Source organism: Macrosteles quadrilineatus, unplaced genomic scaffold (assembly GCF_028750875.1).
Source record: "Macrosteles quadrilineatus isolate MER2022 unplaced genomic scaffold, UCM_ALF_1.0 Scaffold_2__2_contigs__length_208266976, whole genome shotgun sequence".
Lineage (NCBI taxonomy): Eukaryota > Metazoa > Arthropoda > Insecta > Hemiptera > Cicadellidae > Macrosteles > Macrosteles quadrilineatus.
This window is the reverse complement of record NW_026542595.1, coordinates 172357693-172381769: the sequence shown is the minus strand read 5'-3', so window position 1 is coordinate 172381769 and position 24077 is coordinate 172357693.

The following is a 24077-nucleotide window of genomic DNA, read 5'->3' as shown; positions in this document are numbered from 1 at the left end:
TATCATTATTCAATAACAAATCAAAGATCTGAGAATTCAAAACCTGGAGTTCATCAACCTTTATCTCCAAAAGCTTTAGAGTGGTTTGAATTTCAATTTTGTCTGTGGTTTCATTTTCAACTAAACTGTTTAGTTTGTTCAATGTTTTAGAAAAATAAGCCCTATATACTGTTCTATTTTTCTTTAGATTTTCCATCATAGAGATAGGTGAAAAATAAGTCCTGTCACGGTCGCCAAATGTTGTTTTACACTACACACCTACCTTCTTTAAGTGATGAAAACTATAAAGATAAAATTAGAAAAAACTAGACTTTTAAAACCACACTTCTATTTTCAACAACTCATATAAAACTATTATGACAACAACAAAAAAAAAACCATATGACAATTTAAATTAGTCAAAAGTAAATATGCATCAAATCACAGACTAGGAGATATAACACAAGGGATACATGTATGTCTTGTAAATTGAAAATGAAATAAAAATTTGCCTAGGGAATTTTCATTTTATGTCAATGAAAACAGTTAGAAATATTGATTATATTGGTGTTTGCACCATTACTGTTGAAAAACTCTAAAGATTCAGAAAACACGACTTGTTACTCGTAATTAATATAGTTGTATAAAATAATAATAAAAAAAATAACTATAAAATCCGTTGCAGTTAAATGAAACAAAATTTTTATTTCGATCTTAATTTCCCTACCAAAATAAAAGAACTTTTGTTGTTACAGTAATTTGCTGAAAACATTTTATTATTTTCTAATTCACCAATTTTTTTTGGAAGATACTGTATGTTGGTACACAGTAGGTTAATAAGAGTATTTATATCACATTGACTATAATTATTGCAATATTGCATTTTAGATCTTTGCCGATTAAGTATATGTTGTTTTAAAAATAAATAATTGCTCGTTTAATATTTTGATTATTTTATCTTATACCGAGGCTAAGGAGAAAACTAAGTATCAATATCACCTGGGAAATTTGGCACCATCATCTTCAATCGCTTACCTTGTTAAATTTGTCTAACATTACACATTTGATTAGTATTTGAAAATTATGCGTTGGAACTATTTTATACTACTACTATTTTAAGCTATTTTAGCGTTAACATAAAACTCGTACTTTGTCAAACATATGTTGACAAGTAAAAGTACGCATTTAAAAATATACATTATCACAATGATGAAATCAATGTGAGAAACACGAATCTATACTCATAAAATTAACAAATAAAGATAACCATTTTTCATTCATTTTAAACTAAATCATAAACAGAATGAAAAAACCAATTAAAGTCAAAAACAATTACCCAAATCGCCAACGCTTACGCAAAGGCTATTCAAGCTGGCCGAGGGAGGTAAATAAATCAGTGATTGTGGGGGTGGCATTGTAGTTCTGTAACCCCCTGTGGGTTATCCCACAGTAAAGGATACAAAGGTCCTGTGTCCTTGACAGGAAGGTCCGGCGCTGCCCTTCAGCAACGGCTTTGTTGAATCGGTCAGCAGGTGGATGCTGATCCTTTTGTTGCAGAACGTTTTGCAAGAGGGAATTCACGAATAACAACCAAGCAAGAGTCAAAACTCCAGTTTGACGTTTCAAGCGAGGAAAATAACTGTATATATAAAACAATATAAAATACTAGTGGGATAGTAGGGACATAAGTTCCTAAAAAGCTCAAATGTAAAACAAACTATTGTATTTAAATAAACTTGTATTGTATTTAAATAAACTCAGAATCGCATTTTTATGTGTCAGGATAGATATACCTGTACATTTTTTGTTAACAAAAGAGTATCTTCGTTTACTTTTCAATGTTATTTTCAACAAATAATTTGAATCATTCCAGAGATTTAACTCTGCTAAAGGCAGAAAACATATAATTTGTGTGCGGAAAATTGTAAGTTAATAATGTTTAGATCACTTAAGTGAAAGCAGAATTTATCGTATGTATTTGTTGATTAGTAAACACTTCACACACTCTATCAACATACTTAAAAGTAGAATGAAAATACATTTTTGTAATTAGATGTTTAATGTAAACAAAGCTAACGTTTTTCAATCCCAATGCATTTTAAATGGAAGATATTTTTCGTTTTCAGGTAGATTTGAACATAATCTGCTAGTTTTCCCAACCCCCTGGAACCAATACCTTTAATTTGAACCCCCTCCCATCATCCTGCGAGTTGTCAAACTCTTACAATTTTAATTTTTTTAACCACTTACAGAATTAATAATATAAATACTGTATATAAGTTAGTAATTTTAAAATCGTGCAGAAAATGCCCAAAGGAATATAATAATAAACATAATTGAAAGAGACCTAGAGATACCAGAAGGTTTTTAATGAAGGGTAGTTTTTAAAAAGACTCTGACTTTGAATTAGTTAAAATAAACCCAATACCTAAGATTTATCTTTGTGATAATTCCAAGTACAATTTGTATTTATTCAAGTTTCTAATGTTTAGAAAAAGGCAGTTCTGCTTTCGCATTTTCATGATTCTTTTTGGACAAATGTCACTCAATCAACGTAGTATCGGATTGAAATTAAATATTTACATGTAGTTTGATTTAATTTCAATCCAATTGTAAACTGACATAACACTAAATTACTATTTATAAAGAGCATTCATTGTTGTCTAAAATCAGTACCGGAATAATATGTTTAACAGTATTAATTTATAATTTATTCTGAAATCATCAAATAAATTATTGAAATTATGTTTGCGAAAAATACATGAAACAAATGCATCCAAGCCTTTTAGCAAATATTTACTGTGTTTAATACATCTGGTTATTCACTCTCGCGGATATACATTTCTCGCGTTGGTTTAATTATGAAAACTTATTAAAACTTCCTATTAAATAAAAAAGAAGAAGGAGCTAATGGACAGGAAATGATGTCTCTGTTACGGAAGTAGAAACACAGTAAATGCGATCCATCTAAACACTAGAGCTGTCTTAGCTGAAACATTTAATTTATTTCGTAACTCAGTAAATCCGTATTTATTTCCAATCTACTTTCAACACATTTCAATGTTTTCAATTCATATACTCAAGTTTCAAGTGGATTTGAGTATTTAGCATGTTGATTACAAGATATATCTGTGGCGATGTATATTTCAAAGAGGTTAGCATTTTTTGAGTGATTTTTAACTGAGCACCATCTTAATGATTACACAATATTACTTTGATTCCGATTAATTGTTTGTAATTATTTGTTATTCGGTCTCAACGCTTTGCCTGAAATGTTTAAAATCAGCTTCGATTCTTAGTAGAAAATCTAACTTATACGTTTTAATGTAAGTAAATAAAATACTTAATGATATAATAAACGTATAATTATTATTTGTTCATCATACATTTAATTTAACACCATTTAAATGTTAACAAGAAAATGAATAAGATGGTAACACGTGCAAAGATAACGTTTTAAGATTAAACTATTATGAAGTAATTAAAAACAAAATTGCACATCATGATTGGTGGCTCCCTATTCATTCGTTTTGTTTGACCATAAATTATAACTTTTCGTTTTGAGAACTTGATTTACTTATCGTGTTAATTATAGTACTTACTCTTCGTCAAACCACATGTACCAATTTATTTGAGAATGTGTAATCCTTACAATTGTGCAACTTTTCGTGGTTAAGAACTTTATTTTAAATAATTTCATAGACGTATGCCAAAAGAAGAAAATATTACTGTAGTAATCGGTGGATAAATATTGCAACATAATAAATCTAAAACACAATTGTACAACGTTCCCACAAACTAATAATACATTCGAGTTCTCAAAAATAAACTACACATAACACATTGAGTGCAGAATTTAATCAAGAGCCTTAACAACACAAACAGTAAGTTTAATGAGAGGCAAATACTAAATTCCAAATGTTAATTAATTGGTGAAAATGCCTGAAAACGATTTATTTGCTAAACAAACCTCGATTATACTAATTACGAAAGTGTGCATTTACCTGCAACTTGGTCAACCCAGTGTTATTTCTCTGTTATTGTGATAATAGCGTATTTGGTTTTAATTCAGTGGTGATCATCCCTATGTTTTAATATGAAAGGTAAACATAATAGTCTGATAAGATTAAGAAATAATTGTTTTAAAATGTTGTTTTATTCCCTTTAACTCAATATTGTGATAGTCATTTGTACGCTTGCCGTTGTCTATTTATTTGAATAATTGTCTCCCTGGTAAAGAAAATTGGCCTAGAAGATAAATAAACCTTCAAATAATCGACCACAGGAAATCGAGAATAAATTAAGGACGTAACAAGAAAGTTAGCTTAAATTCTTTTGTTTAAGCAACAGACCCTATCAATTTACAATCTCTTAGAAGTTGTATCATATTTACACACTTCACCTACTGTGTTATGTAACTTCCAAACTGTAATGGAAATGCGTTTATCTTTCCATTTATAATCAATGTACACTTATATACACTCAAATCTTTTACACATGTCACAACAATCATTTACGTCTAACTGCGAGATTGTATTATTAGATATCAATAACGAGATAATAAATAATTACTCAGTCAAATAATTTTACTAAAAACGCTTACTCAAAGTAGTGTCATAATTTTTAATGTATCTTCAAGTTCATTTTTGAATGTCAAATCAAATCATTTGGTTGTCTAAAACACAGTTTCGTACTGACAGAATGTTTATAATGACATAAAAGGACCGTACTATTTAATTTAATCACTTCCCGGTTTCCCGCACTAATTTGGGGACAAAGCAAAAGCAAACGTTCCCTAGAATGACCGTAAATTAATTTGAACCCTTTGTGATCGCCGCGACGCCCGCCATCCCATGGGTCCAGGCTATAGTGGCAGTTATTAATTTGAGGCTTTACAATTGAATTTTTTAAATTAGCTCCCACTACCACTGCCTCTGTTGTTTTAAATATTTTTCCGAATCAACAACGTAACGTAATTACAATAGCCTTTATCAGATTGAAAAGTACTCAAAGATAATTTGTTTACTGTAAATATCGTGCACGTACGGTTGTTGTGTGTATTCTAAATTGAAAAAACATTTTGCTGTAAACAAATATTTGTTACAATGTGTAGACAATTGTTTATGTTAGAGTTTACATATCATAAATTGCAAATATAATATCGTATTGTCATAATAAAGTATAAATGTACGATACTCAACGGGAGAAAGGGTGGTTAAATTTTAGTATTGTACATTTTTGCTGTATGGCATTTTAACTGAGGCCAAAAATATGAGTATAAAGTTAGAGTTAACGTAAATAAAACAAAATTCAAAATAATGCATTTTAGGTAATTGTGGTAAAGATCAAGTTTAGTACCCTAAGAAATTTGACAAATCTTTTTTTTAATACTTTTAATACTATTACAATGTTTTGATTTTGACATTTTATTTAAATCTGGACGTGCAAAAATCAATCCTGTAATAATTTCTCAAGTATACATCTATTAAACAAAAACATTTTCTGTAATTAATAAGATCCTGACAATATATTTTATACTTAGACTAAATTGGCTTTTCATTCGACATGTACGTTTGTTAACAATTAACAGCCAGTAGTCATAGAAAACCTTGTAACTAATTGTTAACCTTACAAAAGTAAAAAAAAATGTGTGATTAGGTTGAAAATTAGCTACGTATTTAACATGGTCTTTTCGCTTAGTATAATTTAATTTTATAACTGCAATCACAGTTATACTTTAGATTACATTCTGCTACAGAAGTAAGAACTAGTCTATTCGGATCCATAAGTAAATGTTACACTGAACGCAACAAATAAATAAAGATTCAACCAAAATGTGGTGGTTGACGTTTGTTAAGACAGGGTAAACTTTGTAATTTTTTATCCCACTCCATCGCCCAATATTGGAACGATGCCAAAGTACTTTTTATTTAACGTAGGAACGAAAAACTCTCAAGATGGAAAGATGAGACAAGCTTTTCCTTTTTACCTTTTTTTACCCTATCTGTGTCACACATATTTTCTGTGTTTTGTGTTATTTTATAGCTGCAATGGTTGTGCAAGCTATAGTTAAAATAAGTCATTTAAAAATTTTACTGTAGTTATTTGTAGTAATTTCATATTGATATCATGTGTTATTATTGACGGAAGCATACCATCTTTTGTTTATAATTTTATGATATTGAGAGTGTTTTATTAATATAAGTATATCTTTTAAAGCTATAATGTTTAAAATTTGCATTATTCAAAAGACCACTTTAGATAACTATGATAAAATCAGTCATTTACAATTTTTACTGTAGTTATTTGTAGTAATTTTATATAGATACCATGTGTTGTTATTGTTACTTGAGCGTAAATTTTTTTTATTATTTGTTGATATTAAAAGTGTTTTGTTAATTTATGTATATCTTTTTAAGCTGTAATTTTTAAAATTTGCATTACTAAAAAAAACCCTTTTAATTTTGTCATAAATGAGCAGCATAGTAGCTTGAGTAATTAACTGAAATCATATTAGCTGGTATATCATGTTTTAACAAGGGGCTCAAAGTATTTTAAATGAAGTGTCAAGTTCTAAAAGTGACACAAACGTCACTTGTCAGTCAAAAACGATAACCCAGAGGTGTTGAGAGGTGAAAATCCACCAGAACAACAAAAACCCTGCGTGAAGGATAAATTACTTTAAAGGTATTCCTTATACGTCAATTTTACTCATCCCCTCTTGTGTTTGTGAATACATTTCTTTCGTTTGCTTTGCAAAGTCTATTAATTGATTTCAATGTTTGAAACTTTCTGAGAATAAACAGGGGTTCTTTAAGTTCTTTCCGGAGTCATGTGCTGAATCAGCCGTAATTATTTAACGCCATAGAGAACTTGCCACAATCCTTATAGGATAATTGTTTAAGGAAACAAGCATAATTTGTTTTTCTAAAATAGAAATTTAGAAAAGTATTCGACTTAATAGGTAAACTCGTATACTATTGTAAAAATATTTGTAATTATATTCTTTATTCTTACTCTATAAAGATAGCTCAAACTAATAGTAAATTGTAAAATTCATGTTTAGACAAATTAACAATATTTGAAATTTTACAAAAATAACTAATAATGTAGGCCCTATGTATGTATGTTTGACTACTACTATATGAAGAGGGTGAATAAAAAATCAAGACTCCCCCCATCTATATTTTTCATCGTTTTAGGTCGTGCAAAAGTGCACGTCAAATGTATTGAAGTCTACAAATTAAGAAAATATTCAATGTAATGGTAATATTGGCTACCATTTTGGATAGCGAAGAAATAACAAACTCTGATTTCCACCATTCTTTAAGTTTTTGTAAACACTTCAAAAAAAGTTTCCCTTGAAGGGGTTTTATATTAAAACATTTTGAGTTGCCCCCAAAATCCACCATTTTTTGGAGACACTCAACATTTTCAAAATTATAAAATGAAATTTCGAGCTAAGATCGCACGACCACCAAAAGGATATCTCTGTATATTTACTTATAAAATATTAGATTGGGGGTCTTGACTTTTCATTCACTCTGTAGATGCTTCATTCCACTGCAACAGCACTTTAAACAATATATTGATGTGTAAACAACTTACTGCTTAGTACCAATGAATACAAACCACTATTTGTATTCATTGTTAGTACTCTACTCGTGTAAGTAATTACATGTAATACAAAAAGTCCTAAACATTTTCTTTCCTTAATTACCTACTAGTTACTTTTTGAAGGTGATGTTTAAACATCGTTGCATGCCATACAGATAAGACTAGGATAAGGCTATATTCTCTAGTTTATGTATGTGGTTACCGAGACCGCAATAACAGAAACTGCAGTTCTAAAGATTGTCGAACGTCCACATAAGTACAACGTTATGTTCTTTTTACTCTCTTCATATGTGTATAGTAGTGCGCTTGTATTTTAGTGACTGTGTTTTACGGATTATTGTAACTGAACTTGTAAAATTAATCCTAGTTTTTAAATATTTTGTACGTTTGGCAAAATATTTGAAGAATAAAACAAATAGTTAATTATCTTGGTTGAGGGGAATATGTAAGAATGAGTTCTGATAAAACGAGTTGGCCATTCTCCACTTCTAACAGTGGCCACTCCTAGGGTTAAATATTCCCCTTAAATCTATGTGTCAAAATAACATTGTAGACAAAATAGCTAGTATAACTCCTTTACTACATACTAAAGCGTCATCCAATAAGTTTGTTTCTTCTGTATCTTACATTTTTGTGTCCATTCAATTACATTGCTTGCATAAATCAAGTGAATATGTATTCTCTAACACATTATGTAATCTAATGGCAGTGAAATGTGTAAATATGCATATTTATGATTTAACTCCCATATGTTAAGTAGTACAGAGGAAATATTAGCGTAAGGAGGTATTATTGGTAATTAAAAAAATATTAGAATTAGTGAACAGTTTTCATACGCTGTAACTGTAAACGATTAAGACTTTTATTGTATTTTCAATGTTCAACTATTCCTTAAGCATTTCCGCTGTTTTTTCTTACGCAACGTCTGTTAATCGTATTTTATATTTTCCATTTACCCTTGTACATAATCTATATAAATAAAATTAGAGTTTTGTCTGTACATTGCTCAGAATCATAAACTTTTAGGTTATTTTTACGTGTTATACATTAGAGAAACCGAAACAAGTCTCATCTAAATTTCTGTCTGTCTTCCAGTCTGTTACGACCCAAGAGCCATTTTACGCGGCCTACTCCTGAAAAACGAGAGTACCTATCAAGTTCCAAATCATTTTAATGCATTCACTGGATTGGCGAGATTGTCTTTAGCCATTAAAATATGGCGTCACCACTTTGTAAATAAAATTACGGACGTTTAAAAACCCAATTTTGTGCGATATTTGTAAAGTTTTCTCCCAATGTTTAGCACATATTCTTCTATGAAATAACGAACAGCTGTTCAAATCAAGATTATTTCTTCTAGCTGTCACTGATATGTTTACATTGAATGTTGTTTACAAATACCGCAACCATTTCCGATCACGTTTTGAAAGCAAATCCAAACCAATTAAGATTAAAAACGTTTTTCCATACATAACGGATTTAATTAATCGCAAGTGCAATAATTTGTAGGGTAACAGTAAATGAAAATAGAGATTATTTGTGCATAAAATTGTTCTTGAGTTTTGATAACCGGGAAATAGACCTTGAATCAGTGTTGTATATTGCTGGGAAACTTGCATTTTTTAAATGAGCGTTTTCAGTCAAGACTCGGCACACGACCGACGCGCGTCTACTTGTCCATAGTAAAAATAAAAGTAGGCCTACCGTGTATTTATGTTTTATTCGTTATGTGTATAAGTGTACAGTTCGTGTATGTGTTTCAAATACTCCAAGATGCACCTAATGGGGAAGCTCAAGACCTTATATTAGGACTGATGATGGCGATTTAATTTCGCCGAAATGCATCTCCTGTAATAGGATACATTAGGATCGACCGGCGGACACAGGCAATTTAGCCCTTTATTGATTGTCATACCGATCCGGAACAACAACAAACGACATAAAATGAAGTTATGTATAATAAATAGTTTGGCCAGCATATCTGAAAATATGCAAACCAACTACTGTTCTTTATATAAGAAGGTTTCAACTGATACTATAAGATCCCCGTGCGTAGAACGGGTACACAGCTAGTTAATTATAATAACGTAATCTCAGAAGGAAAAGTCTTTTCTTAGGCAGTTAATTATTATTTATACTATCACCATCAGACATTTCAATAATCAAATGTGAGTGTAATGTTTTAAAACATAAACTTTAATAAATATGTCATTAAATAAGAAAAAAATAAGATTATTGAAAATGCACGAAAAAGTATCATCCTACGTACCTTAGATGTACCTACGGCCTACGCGATAGAAAAAAATCGCAGATTTTTCTGTGTGAGTGTTTGAGTCAAAAGGCAAAGGAGATGACCACACAAATGATTTTGTTTTCCTCATAAAGAAATCCAATAAACAACTTTTGTTTTGAATAATTAAAAGTTAATGTTGTTTGACTTTGTGAGTTATAGATAAAATATTAAGTTTCGAGTGTTCATTTTGCATTTGGAGCGGTAGAAATTATAGGTCGTCTGTATTTTACTTTGGAAAACAAAACTCAGTTATGTTTAAAAGTTACATCAAATTGTTTATTTTAGGAAACCAATCTCATTTGAGTACATAAAATAAACAATAACCGTACGAGTTATGAACAGTTTGCAACTCAAAACTCTTCAATACTTGATGTTAAACATGTTTTTCTCTAAAATGAGTTTTGACTTTAGCATTCATATTTAACTCTGTACCCCAAACTGTTAGTAAAGTTTTGGAACAACAATGTCACTTTATAACTTTATAATTACCTTTATAACTACTTTACATGACTTTATAACTACCCTTGTAAATCATTATTTTTTGTCATTGCTATACTTCGACTTGTGAAAATGGGGTGCATTTAATGGAACGTAAGTGAGTTCCGGATAACTACATACTCATACACACTCTTTACAAGGGTTTACATACTTTTCGAGATGAGTAAGATCTAACTTTAACACTCGAATGTATTAATTTAATAAATGTTTCTTACATTTTTGGAAGTAAAGTCATATGTAGACATCATTTTCTATCCCTTGCTTTGCGTTGTAAGTGAGAACCCGAATATCACAATGCTTGCTACCGGTTCTTTAAGGAAATATATGAAACTATAATGTCTATCAATATATATATTTCACAATAATGAGATTTTTAATGTTTGCCTACAACACAAAGTCTTTCATAACTCTCGTAAAGTAACCCTTAGGGTTCACCATACAAATTATTATTACAAAACGCCGTTTAAAAAGTAATTGACTTCAACCGAAGGCGATGTTTCCCGATGTTTTGTGTGACAACAATGAATTGCGAGCTTTGAGCGACAACGAAGAAACACAGGCTTTGAGTGATAACAATGAACCAAGCTTTGACGTACAGTCGTCCGTCAAAGCGGATGACACCTGAAGTGGTCAACGTTAAAATGTTATTCTTAGTCCAGTGAATATAAAAGAAATGTCAAAGCCGCTGAACCTTTGCACTCCAAATAAAAATACACTCTACAATTTTTTCCCCCTTTCCAAGAAAAACATCGATTTATAATCTACTGATAAAAAGGTAAAGCGAACGCTAAAATGATTCAATGGATGGTAAAAATATTTTACACGTTGAATTTAAACATCAAGCATAGGCTATTTATATGCGTGCTGCTGAAATTTTTCAAATATTTACTGTAATATGCTGCATTGCAAATTTATTTTACTAATTTCTTCTCAATAACTGAATCGTATTCTACTCAGGTTCTCATTAGAGGACATTCAAATAAAAGATTATTAGAACGTAGTTTAAAATCGATAACGTTTTTTATTTCATTCCTAAATAATTGGAATTTAATCAATATTAGCATATTAAATAGTTATTTGTGTAACTAGAGAGCGAAGTGGCAGTTTGCTCTCGTGTTACACATTATAGTTTTCCTACAGTTACTATAAAGCATAGAAATAATTAGTCTTTAAAACACTGTACAACACGTTTTTTGGTTAGGTTAAATCTAAATCCACACATTGAACGAAATGGGAAACGCTGCACCAGACGATCGTAGTCGTAGTATCTTAAAGTTTTAGCAACTTATTTTCAAACGTTACGTGTGCCTAATAAAAGCAGGCGGTATGGTGTTGTTTGGTTGGAATACTGGTGTGCAGGAAAAACTGAGCGGAAAAAGTAAAAAGTGTGCGGCAAAAGTAAAGTAGATGCAGCAATTAGCAACCTTCTGTGCTACAATCAGTGCAAGGAATGCCACTTTGTCAGTTGACTGTAGAAAAATTAATTGTCATAGACACGAAACTGCTATATTGACTATTATAGGTTTATATATGTGTACACATATCAGTCACCAGCTGTTACCAATTGGAACTGCATTACAAGTACAGTACTGCAAACCTATAATGAGCTTTAACAAAAAAGGTCACTTAAATAGAATCCTACTAATATTATAAATGAGAAAGTTTGGATGTATGGATGTATGTATGTTTGTGACAAGTAAACACGAAAAATACTGGTCGGATTGGGCTGAAATTTGGCATGATGATAGCTCACATTCCCGATTAACATATAGGCATATTCTTATCTCAAAAATCCTTTTGGGCTCCGCCCCAGTGGCTCTACAGTTCCCCATGTTAACCTTATGAGAATTCATATTTAAAGGGAATTAAAGAATTTAGCCAGCTGTTTCAACTAAAAGAGTTGGTTCTATGATATGCAAAAGCATAAAAAATTTATAAGATTCACCAACAGGGTGCAGCACTATTATTTTTTTCATTATTTATGAAAACAGCTAATTTGAACTAAGCAGCAACAAAAAACTGTGATACACAATGAGAACTGTCAAAGTAGGATTGTTTACAGTTATGTTTGTGTTTTTAATTTCATTAATAATTTATGATATTTTGCTAATTTTTAATAATCTATCGTTCTCTATTGTGTAGGTGAAGTAGTAGAACATTATGGCTATGGTAGATGTGCAATACTATCGCATACCGTAAATTTGAGGAAGCAAATTTTCTCAAACCGTGTTTTCTCACATCGCAAACGCAAAGATCGGGTATAACTGCAATAAGCACTTATTTGCCAACCCCGTACGAAGGACGGGTACTCTGCTAGTAATTTAATTTTAATAAACTTATAGGTAACGTTTTTTTTTATATCAAACGTATATCCGCAATGACATCAAAACAAAATGTATTTTTCAATGGTGTTTTCAATTCAAACATGCAATACAGATTATAAACGTCAGATGGGTCAAAGCTTAGCTTTACACTGATTGATTCCACGTATAAGCCAGTGCCACGTCAGCAATTACGTCATCTTACTGTGCCCTGGCAATCCATCCGATGACCGATACCAGATATGAGATCATTTCATTGATCTGCAATTGCTGTTTTGGCAGTGACCAAGATTTAGCCTTATTCATATGGCCCTAAATCAATAAAAAAAATATATTAATTTATAGTTTTTGGATATAATTAGCATTGAGAAAGGAACACATGTGTTTTTTCTAGTACACACATTTTTGTTACAACCCTTAACCATATGTTATCTTTTCTTCAATAAAATAAATAATTCTTCAATTATATTATACAACTAAATTATAAATGAAATTATTATTTTCCACTTTAATCTAAAGTAGGGTGAACCAAGCACTTAAGCGAATTTCTTATAAGACATTTCTTCATAAGGCATACGCTATTATCGCAGGTCCTGGTATGACCTGGACCCGGGACCGATTTGTTTTATCGTTTTGAGGTCTCCAGAGGCCAAAATGCACATTCCCGTTCAAATTCACATTGAAATGAATAAACCTAAATGTAACCTTGCGTTTAGTCAAAGGTATCTTATATGATTCTTATTATCATCCTTTAACAATAAAAACTCTCAAACTATAAGTAAAAGACTAATGGACAGGAAATTATATTTCAGGGACGGAAGTTGACTCCAAGTTTCAATTACTCTTAGCTTCTGATGTCGGTCGACTTGAAAACATAGAAAACATTTTAGCTCTGCTTCGTTTTATTGAATTGGCAGTTTTGATATTTGTTTAAATTATTTAGATTATAAAATACCCCCGCCGCAGCAAACCTGCCGACTAAGCGAATTTCCATTCGTCTGAATTGATTTTCAGTTAAATATATTTTAATAACATTAGGTTTAACGAGTACCTAGGTTTGCTGCTACAAGGAAACTAATAAAGTGTGCTTTTGAGTAAAATATTGATAGCTTAGTACAAAACAAATAAATTTGCCATGTTTGATCAAAATATATTCATAAACAAGCAAACTACAACATTTGACAATATTCTCCATAAGAATAACATGGGAATTTTAAATTTACAATTTTTTAAATTTTCTCCGTAATAATTGAACAAAAATACTTTTACATACTAAATTATTTGTTTTTTAAGCTCTTTAAAAAGGTCTAAAGCGAAATTGGGAAATTTTGTGTTTTGAGGGTCAAAAGTGAGAAAAACCAATTTTTACCCCATAAAACCCCCCGTAAAGCCCCGTTCCCATGGTCCGATCGTGCTGGTTCGCGAACTCATTCAAGTTTATCCCGCTTTACACCTTTAAACCAAATTTAATCAAAATCGGACAAAAATTACTCAAGTTATCGCGTTCACGGACGTATATATATATAAGTCTATATATATATACATATATAAAAATTTGAACGAATAGTGTTTTTGGCCTCTGGGGACATCAAAATGAAAAAGTAAATCGGTCCCGGGTCTAGGTCTTACCGTGCCACCTACGGTAATAGCTACTTCCCTATAGGGAAATTCGCTAATAACACAAATCTGTCGACTGGATGACAAAAATTTGTTATTGATTAAATTTCTTTCTTTTATTGAATAAAAGTCATTTTCGTGGAACATGAAACAAAACATTTAATAATTAAATTAACTGTTTTGACAACTGGTGCAAGCTTTAAGATTGATAACATTGTTTGGCTTTTTAGAGAAGAAGAACGCATAACAGACTTAAAAAAAGGATATTTATTGAAAAGAATATATTCACAAGTTTGTTTAAAAATAAGATAAACAACACATTAAAACGAAAACATAACAAGAATTACCTTTGACTGCATATTAACAATTTGGTTATAGCTAATAACTTATTAGTTATTGCAAACCATACCCCATTTAGTAGTTAGGCGTGTTTACAGCGTCTGGGTGCACTTAAATGATTCATTCAGGTAAAAAAGATTATTTAATTTACAAAAAAATAAATTAAGTGACATAAACTACATTGTAAAACAGTCAACTGTGGAGCCTAAGTTGCTAGGGCAACTAAAATAATAAAAAAATAATTAAAATGTACACAAAACATATAAAATAATTGTCTGTGACTGTAAATGGCACCACCACAGTTTTGGGGTTAAAACAAAAACCACCCGAAAACCTTTAAATACTATACTTTTTCGATTACATGTAATTAATTCAGAATCCTTCTAACGTGTTGAATGAAATTACAATACAGGTCTGCCACACTAATCTGGGGACAAAGGAAATGTTCCCACAACTAACTAAATTAATTTGTACCCTTTGAAAGTGAGGGTGCCAAACCGTGCTCACAGATTTGCGTTCTATTTCCACGCTCCGTTTTTACAACGATTTTGTTCAGGTTACCTGTTTTATAATATATTATTAATAATTATTAAATTAACGAAAAATAATTAAAACCAATGATAACAGTATGCAAAAGTTTTAAGCCAATAGATCAATGAAATGGCTTTGGAGAGTTTAAAAGAATAAAGGTAAAATAATGGAAACTATTTCGTGGACCAGAAAAATTTCAAGGCCACGCAATTTTTTCCATAAATTCGAAATGGCTTCCGTCCTAAAAGCCTTTAGGCTCGTAGAAATAGTGAGAACAGAACCCATGTAGATGGCTTATCCATAAAATCACATTTCAAGGACGGAAGCTGACTTCAAGTTTCAATTACATTAGCTTCTGATGTCAGTCAAGATGAAAAAAAAAAATCATTTTAGCTTTGGATTGTTGTATAAGGAATTAACTTCCTAAAGTTCCCTAAAAAGGGCAGTGAATTGTTCAAATGAGATTGTACCCTAAAGTAGGTTTAATGTTTATTTAAATTTATATTATTTTTGTACAGATTATCTTGTATTAGTCACCTCCCCAAGCTTGAATTCTTGAAGAGTTACCGCGAAAGATGACAAATACTTTAGAAATCTTAGTCAGTGGTGTACATTAATTAACAATTACTTTTTTGTTTACACAATATTGTTTGTTTGTTTGTTGTTGTTTGTTGTAAAATAGTAATTTAGCTGCAAAAACTACGATGCTAACAAAGTTGTGTGTGTGTGGTCTACATACTTCCTCACAGTAAATAGGAAAGTTATTTCTTTATCGTGACGTCGACGCAAAACAATACAAGTGTCATATATAATCTGAAGTGATGGGAAAAGTTTGTTTGGCACGCTATCTTTTCGACATTGTGTTTATGGTAAAGTATTTCCACTCTACAGGCTCTGCACAACGATAGTTCTAGTTTAGATGTAACTACTAAATGCGAAATTATATTTTATTATTGTAATATTGTATATTTATTGTAATAATCTTGCGAGAAATGTGTGGTACTGTGTTTGTATGGAAATATATATCTAGTCCACTTCCTGTTAAGTAACGTGATGATTAATGTAAACATCAATCTATCCTGGTGGGGAAAGAGCTGGTGTAGTGGTTAGAGCGCGGGATTTCGGATTAGGTCCCGGGTTCAAATCCCGCCAAATTACCAATGGATTTAATCTAAGTGATAATGCCGCAACCCCTAGGTCTAGCCTGAAGTAATGTGAAAAACAATCCCGGTCTCATGCCTAGGACAAAAAAGAAATCCATCCCGAGGTTTGTAAGATAATAAACTTTTATATTCGCAGCAAATGCAACTTTTTGCTATAATCAAACGAGATAAAAACAATTAATTATAAACTATTTAGATTTATTTTAATGTGAGTAATATATAAAGATATAATTTAGCAACATACATAAGAAATTTTATCTTTGCTTTATTTTTCAATTTTAAGAAGTACAACTTTCAAATTATAAACAATATTAATTTATTCAACTACAGCATGTCCATAATAGCTGGATATTAAAATACCATGAAAATCCTTAGGTGTAAGGATGTAGAAAGTACAATCTACTTTTGAGAAAGTCGTTAACACACACGTCGAAAATTAGTGGAAACCACATGAGAAAATTGTATTCAAATGCAATAGGCTACGGGTAATTTAGAATCTGTGTTGAGGGAATGTTTGCTTTGTCCCAAAATTAGTTTGGCAGCCCTGGCTTGTAATTAAGTAGAATAGAGTGGCAATTTCACAGTCAAGTCTCCTTCCTGGATGCATTTGATTAAACCGTTGCTTGGATAAACTGGTTACTTTGACATATTGCCTTCCATAACATATGTTACGGAAAACCCAAGGGAAACACACTTTGGCTTTCACAACTTTTACCACTAAGGACAATTTCAAAATTTTACAGAGATTATATTTTATTTTAAATAGACCTAAGTAAATCAAAATATATAACGTAATATTGCAACATTATTTATGTATCTTATTTAGTCATAAAATAGTTGTAAACTGGTGTAAAATAATAGGATGATAGAGTTTTTGGTTCTGTATCACTGAGAAACGATCAAAAGTCAAAGTCTTGTCTTAGTAATCCATCAAGAGTTGACTAAGACAAGGTTTACCACTTAGCATCAGCTGTTGTTTTTGTTGTACTGGTGTCAATTTTAACTCTTGATAAATTATTGAATACAATCTTCAAGCAGCTTTGTGGCTAGCCAATTTATATAGAAATCATTGATAAAAAGATAACATCAAACTACCGTATTAATGGTTTAATCTTCCTTTAGTTAAAGAAAATCCAAATGTGTATATATCTGCGATTATACAGTATATCAATGTATTGTTCCTATACCGAAAATTTAAACCAAATTACCAATGTGTTCATAGAAGAAAAAAATTTGACGAAAGGCATTTAAAAAAATTTAAGTTAAAGATTATACATTTATTTTAAATAATAGAAATATTTTTATAGATATCAACCATGTTTAGACTTTCCTTGTATCAAATAAATCTCAAAACATATATGATTATGGGGTTTCTGAAATAAACGATTAAATTTTAAAAGATGCCACGATTTGACTTTATTAGTTTTATCACGCGTCAAATTATTTAGAGTAATTTCACGTATGAATTTAATTGAAGACCTTCTGTAAGCTTCTAACGTAATAGAAATAACGTTCCTACGCAAACCTAAGCATAGGATCTCGTACTACGTAGTTCTATCGTATCAAAATACAAATAACTTCAGAAATACAAAGAAATTAATATAAAAATACGACTAAGCACCTGCTTATTAAAACAATACTTGAAATAAATAGTAAAGATTTCCCTAACACATTAATAGTATATTTCGTACCTAGGGCCGAAAATGAGGTTTTGCCGGCTCGATACAGTTTTTAAGTTCGAGACGAAGTCGAGAACTTAAATCGATCGAGAGCTGCAAAACCATTTCTGTCTGTGGTACGAACGCTATTTTTCACCACACTATACCCTATTACCACTACTCACCACTATAATAATGCACACTGATAGTCAACACAACTACAACATTAAGGTTGTGTAAAGAAATAATTTGAGGAATCAGCAAAAATAAAAATAAATAGTTGCTAGGCAACGGCGACAATAACACAATTCTGTTGCAATGCTATGGATTTTGATTGTGTATTTAAAATGCATTCATGTTTTAAGTAAGTAAGCGGACAGCTGATTTTGCGGCCCCGGCATGTAAAAACCTGCTCGGTCCCCAAATTTCGATGACAGCTGGCATGGCCAGCAAAACGTAACTTTCAGCCACCAATTAACGTATGTAATACAGCGAAAAACATCATAGTGTGGTGAAAAGGATTTTACTTAAATCCAACATTACTTTTATGACAACCTTTGTTTGTTTGTCATTCTTGTGAAGTTTGTAAATTAGTAAAAAATTAATTATGCCCAAATTAATAAGCTCTTAATACTAAAAATGGTATAAGCTGGGAGACAACTCCTGACAAGCTATGGATTAACAGTGCATGTTATCAACGAGACAATATCTCTAACAACTACAATTTTGATTGTTTGAAATGTTTCACCGTAGATATTTTCTTAAAACGCAAATCAATAGCATCAAATTGGCATTAGTAGTAAAAATATGCCAATATGGTTTTTTCTGAAATAAATCATAATTGCATTAGGTTTAAATAAAGCTTTCTCACGTCTTTAATCGATTCATTAATTGTAACAGAAATTTAAAAAAATTTAGTTTTTACTTAATGTTATACACTTTTGACCAACAAAGTCGTATAAATTATACTTGAAGACATTTACACAATAAAAAACTATAGGTGTACATAACACTAAGCTACAATCAAATCAAACTATGGAGTAATAAAATTATTATCATTTAATAGTATATTAATAAATCAGGCCTAAAGTAATACAAGGAAAACATCCAATATGTTCACTACTGAAGAAGACCGTTGAGAATTCAATGACAAATACCATATGATTCGTCAAGTCAGCTGTTATGGGTCATCTTAGAACATCCCTGAGAGACAACATGACGTCAGCTTCTCTACTGCTGAAACTCTCTGATTGATAACAAAACTATATCACTCAGCACTTTAAAGTTGAGAGCTAGAGATAATATTGCCAGAGTAAAGTCTTCTTCTTAAAAACCCTAGTTGGAACTGACTACATTCTTAAATTACACTTAATTTGTATAAATATCTGAATATATTCATGCATATATTTTAATTATTTAAAAAGTGCTTTACAAATTTAGGAAAATTAAATGGTAAAAAATTTGTATTACCGAGTTAAAAAATAATTTTTGGGTCATTGAACATATACGATTTTATGAGTTGTTCAAAATAAGTACTTGCCTATGAAATGTGTAATAAAATATAATATTAATAAAAACGGTGTAGTATTATTTATTCACCATTTAACAAAACATTTCCTTTGTAAACATAGTGTATATTTCTAACAAATGAAATATACAGTTAATGGTTTACTTAAATAATGGATAATAGACTTTTTGTGTATATATATTTTTACTATTCTTTAAGTAATTTTAAAACGGTCTCACAAATAAAGGAGGGAGTGTTGAATTTTACCATTGAAGAAAAGTTAGTTTTGCGTCATTTTAAATGCTCAAAAATCGTTTCTTTTACATATAAGAAAAATATATTATAATTTTTAATCTCAATAATTATTTATATTTAAACAACACTATCGTATTCTTTCCCATTTATCCTTCAGTTACAATTTATCATTTAAATAAATGTAACATTTTTAACAAAAAGTAAAATCAGAAACCTGAGTTAGGCAATTAGGATGTTGGAGAGATAACACAATTAATGAACGTCAGCTGATAAAGAAACAGGTGATTGCTTGAAGTCTGACAACGTTGTTAAGGAATTTCCTTCCTTTTAGCTTCATAATTACATGTTCAAATATGTAGACTTTGAAAACTCTGCATCATTTCGTAGATCTAGAAAGTCAAACACATTGCAAAACCTGGTTTAAATGAGTTTGTTACTTGTTATCTTTACGCCCGTTGTAGTTTATTTTTACGGTAACTTTATTGTTTTTTTAACGATTTAGTTCGGTTTGCCGTGATTTGTTTACAAAAGACATGCAAAGGCTAATTTCAGGTAATTACATTGTAGCAACACAGTAAACCCAAAACGGATTGCTGTAAAACATGTTTTAATTATAATACATGAATTAATTATTATAAATCCATTTGTAATTATAAATAAATCCAATCATAAACTGTAATGTTATAAATATCCAAAACGACGCCTATTATTATGTAAACGTTTGTATCATTTAAGATTTTATAAAAATAAAGGATATTTTACTTGATTTTTATATGAACTATGTCTCGATTAAAAGTAACTAGGATTTTTCAACGGATACTAAACAGTAAATGTTTTTTTCATTGCTGATATTGATTGAATACAACTTCCATTTCCCTGAAAACCGAGTTGGAAAAGGAATATTTCCTTAACCTTAATCTGTAAATGATCTCCCCATCTTGATACATTTTATGGTTTTCCAAAAATAAACACCGTTTCACCCAAATAAGCTCTGTCACGGAGATGATTATGAATTAAAACAACATTTATCTGTTTTAAATTTGTAAAGGGGCTTAAAGTTTATATGTGTGTCCATTTAGGTTTCGGAGAGTTTACAAATTATCCATCCTGAAAGAGGTCTTAACGTGATTGGATAGTTGATAATTATTTGGGTAATTGCTAAAAAATAAATTTACTGAGATTAAACGTGGAGTTTTACACGGTTGAACTTACTCAGTATGGTGTATTAGAGTACAAATATATATTTTAGTTCTGGAAAATGATAACCAAATCATATGTCTTTTAGAACAGTCGTAAAACATATTAATCACAACAAGGACTTGATTGGGTTTCAGTGAGTTTCCCATTTAGGAAATATGCAATTTTATTTTGCCATATCCCAAAAGAGTTCGTATGTAGGTTTATTGTGAAATTAAAACCGAAATTTTGTATAAACAAGGGAAAACAATGACAAACACCAGACTAAAGTCCCAAGAGAACGCCAATGTTTTTCTTTCATCTGAAGTGCATTGTTCAATATGGAGAAATGGTTCAGTGAAGTAGAAGTACGGTATTAGATAATCTTGACTATGAAAATATTTATTAATTTATATATTATTATAGGTATTTAACTTATGCAGTTTTCGTCTCTAATTCGAACGTATTAGTAAAAATAAACAATGAATAATATTTACACTCATTGTTACCTTATTATTGGACTTGTTTTTATAAGTGTCATTTTATTATTATGTGGTTTTTTTAATAAAAACTATATTTTTTTGCTCATGTAGAGTGCTCTTGTTAGTTCAATGCATTTTTTCAACAATAATATCACATTAAATCAGTTCTATTTTGATTATAAAATTTCAATATCTATATTTTTAGTTTGTAAAATCATTATTACAACAAATCTTCATAATGAAATATCGTTATATACGAATGACATATACGTCATTCTTCAGTCAAAATAGAAAAAAAATCCTGAGCTGTTGAAAGGTTAAATCCTAAAAAAAAAAAAAAAAAAAAAAAAAAAAAAAAAAAAAACTCTGCGTGGTGGATAAACGACATTTAAGGGTTTCCTTGTATGACATTCCCTAGTTCTCAAAATTATCTTTCTTTCAACACAAAAATCATGAAAATCCGTCTAGTGGTTGATTCAGAATCGTGAAATAAAAAAACACTGTTTCGTTTTAATATTATAGATTTGAAGTAACAAATTCAACAGTACAACAGCTGACCAGCTGATTTACAGCCAGTGCTGCCAACGTATTTCGCGCGCATACGACCTTGTCTGCATGTTACGCGCTCACTATTTCGTGCCTTCACATTGCAAATCTGGAGTGAGACAAAGTAATTAGAGTGAGACAATGTTGTTTTATTTTACTTGGGAAATCAAAACTCAGTGATGTTTAAAAGTTACCTCACATTGTTTATTTTAGGAAACCAATCTCAGTTGAGTACGTAACAATAAACAAAAACTGTACGAGCTATGAACAGTTTGCAACTCAAAACTCTTCAATACTTGATGTTAAACATGTTTTCCTCTAAAATGAGTTTCGACTTTAGCATTCATATTTAACTCTGTACCCCCAAACGGTTAGTAAAGTTTTGGAACAACAATGCCACTTAATAACTTTATAATTACCTTTATAACTACTTTACATGACTTGGGGAGCGAGCTGGCGTAGTGGTTAGAGCGCGGGACTTCAGTCCCTGAGGTCCCGGGTTCGATCCCCGCCAAGTCACCAATGGATTTTATCTAAGTGATAATGCCGCAACCCCTAGGTCTAGCCTGAAGAAATGTGAAAAACAATCCCAGGTTCGTGCCTAGCGTCCTTAGGACAAAAAAAAAAAAAAAACTTTACATGACTTTATAACTACCCTTATAAATCATTATTTTTTCTCATTGCTATACTTCGACTTGTGAAATTGGGTTGCATTTAATGGAACGTAAGTGAGTTCCGGATAACTCCATCCTCATACACACTCTTTACAAGGGTTTACATACTTTTCGAGATGAGTAAGATCTAACTTTAACACTACAATGTATTAATTTAATAAATGTGTCTTACTTTTTTGGAAGTAATGGTCATAGTAGATATAATTTTCTTTCACAAAGCTTACTACGGGTTCTAAGGAAATATAGCTATGAAACTTATATTACATATTTTACAAGAATGAGAATTTTTCATGTTTTCCTACAACACAAAGTCTTTCATAACTCTCGTAAAGTAGCCCTTAGGGTTCACCATACAAATTATTATTACAAAAAGCAGTTTAAAAAGTAATTGACTTCAACCGAAGGCGATGTTTCCCGATGTTTTGTGTGACAACAATGAATTGCGAGCTTTGAGCGACAACAAAGAAACACAGACTTTGAGTGATAACAATGAACCAAGCTTTGACGTACAGTCGTCCGTCAAAGCGGATGACACCTGAAGTGGTCAACGTTAAAATGTTATTCTTAGTCCAGTGAATATAAAAGAAATGTCAAAGCCGCTGAACCTTTGCACTCCAAATGAAAATACACTCTAAATTTTGTTGTATCCCTTCCCAAGAAAAACATCGATTTATAATCTACTGATAAAAAGGTAAAACGATCGCTAAAATTGTATGAATGGTAAAATATATTTCATTAGTTGAAATTAAACTTTATTTAAACTTTAAAAGTATATTTAAATATTTACTGTATTGCAAATTTATATACTTCACTAACTTGTTTTATAACTGTATCGTATTTTACACTTATTCTCATTAGAGGTAGGCATTCAAATAAGTCGTCATTTGAAAACGATAACGTTTTCTAGTTCATTTCTAAATAATTGAAGTTAATCAATATTAGCGTATTAAAATTAATTTTCATAGTCACGAAACTGACATATTGACTATTATGGGTTTGCATATGTGTTAACCTAGCGATTACCAGATCTACCAGCGATTAACTGCTTAACAAGTACTGTAAACCGATAATTAGCAAAAAAAAACTTAATAACGTATTCAATTCTGACTGTGTACTTAAAAAGAATGACTCATAAAGAATTTAAGTAAACTTATAGGTAACGTTTTTTAGGAATAAAAACCGTCAATCCGCAATAATATCAAAACAAATGTATTTGCCAATGATGTTTTCATTTGAAACATGCAATATAGATTATAACCGTCAGATAGGTCAAAGCTTAGCTTTACGCTGATTGGTTCCACGTATAAGCCAGTGCCACGTCAGCAATTACGTCATTTTACCGCGCCCTGGCAATCCATCCCATGCCAGATATGAGATCATTTCATTTATTGTCATTGCTGTTTTCACAGTGACCAAGATTT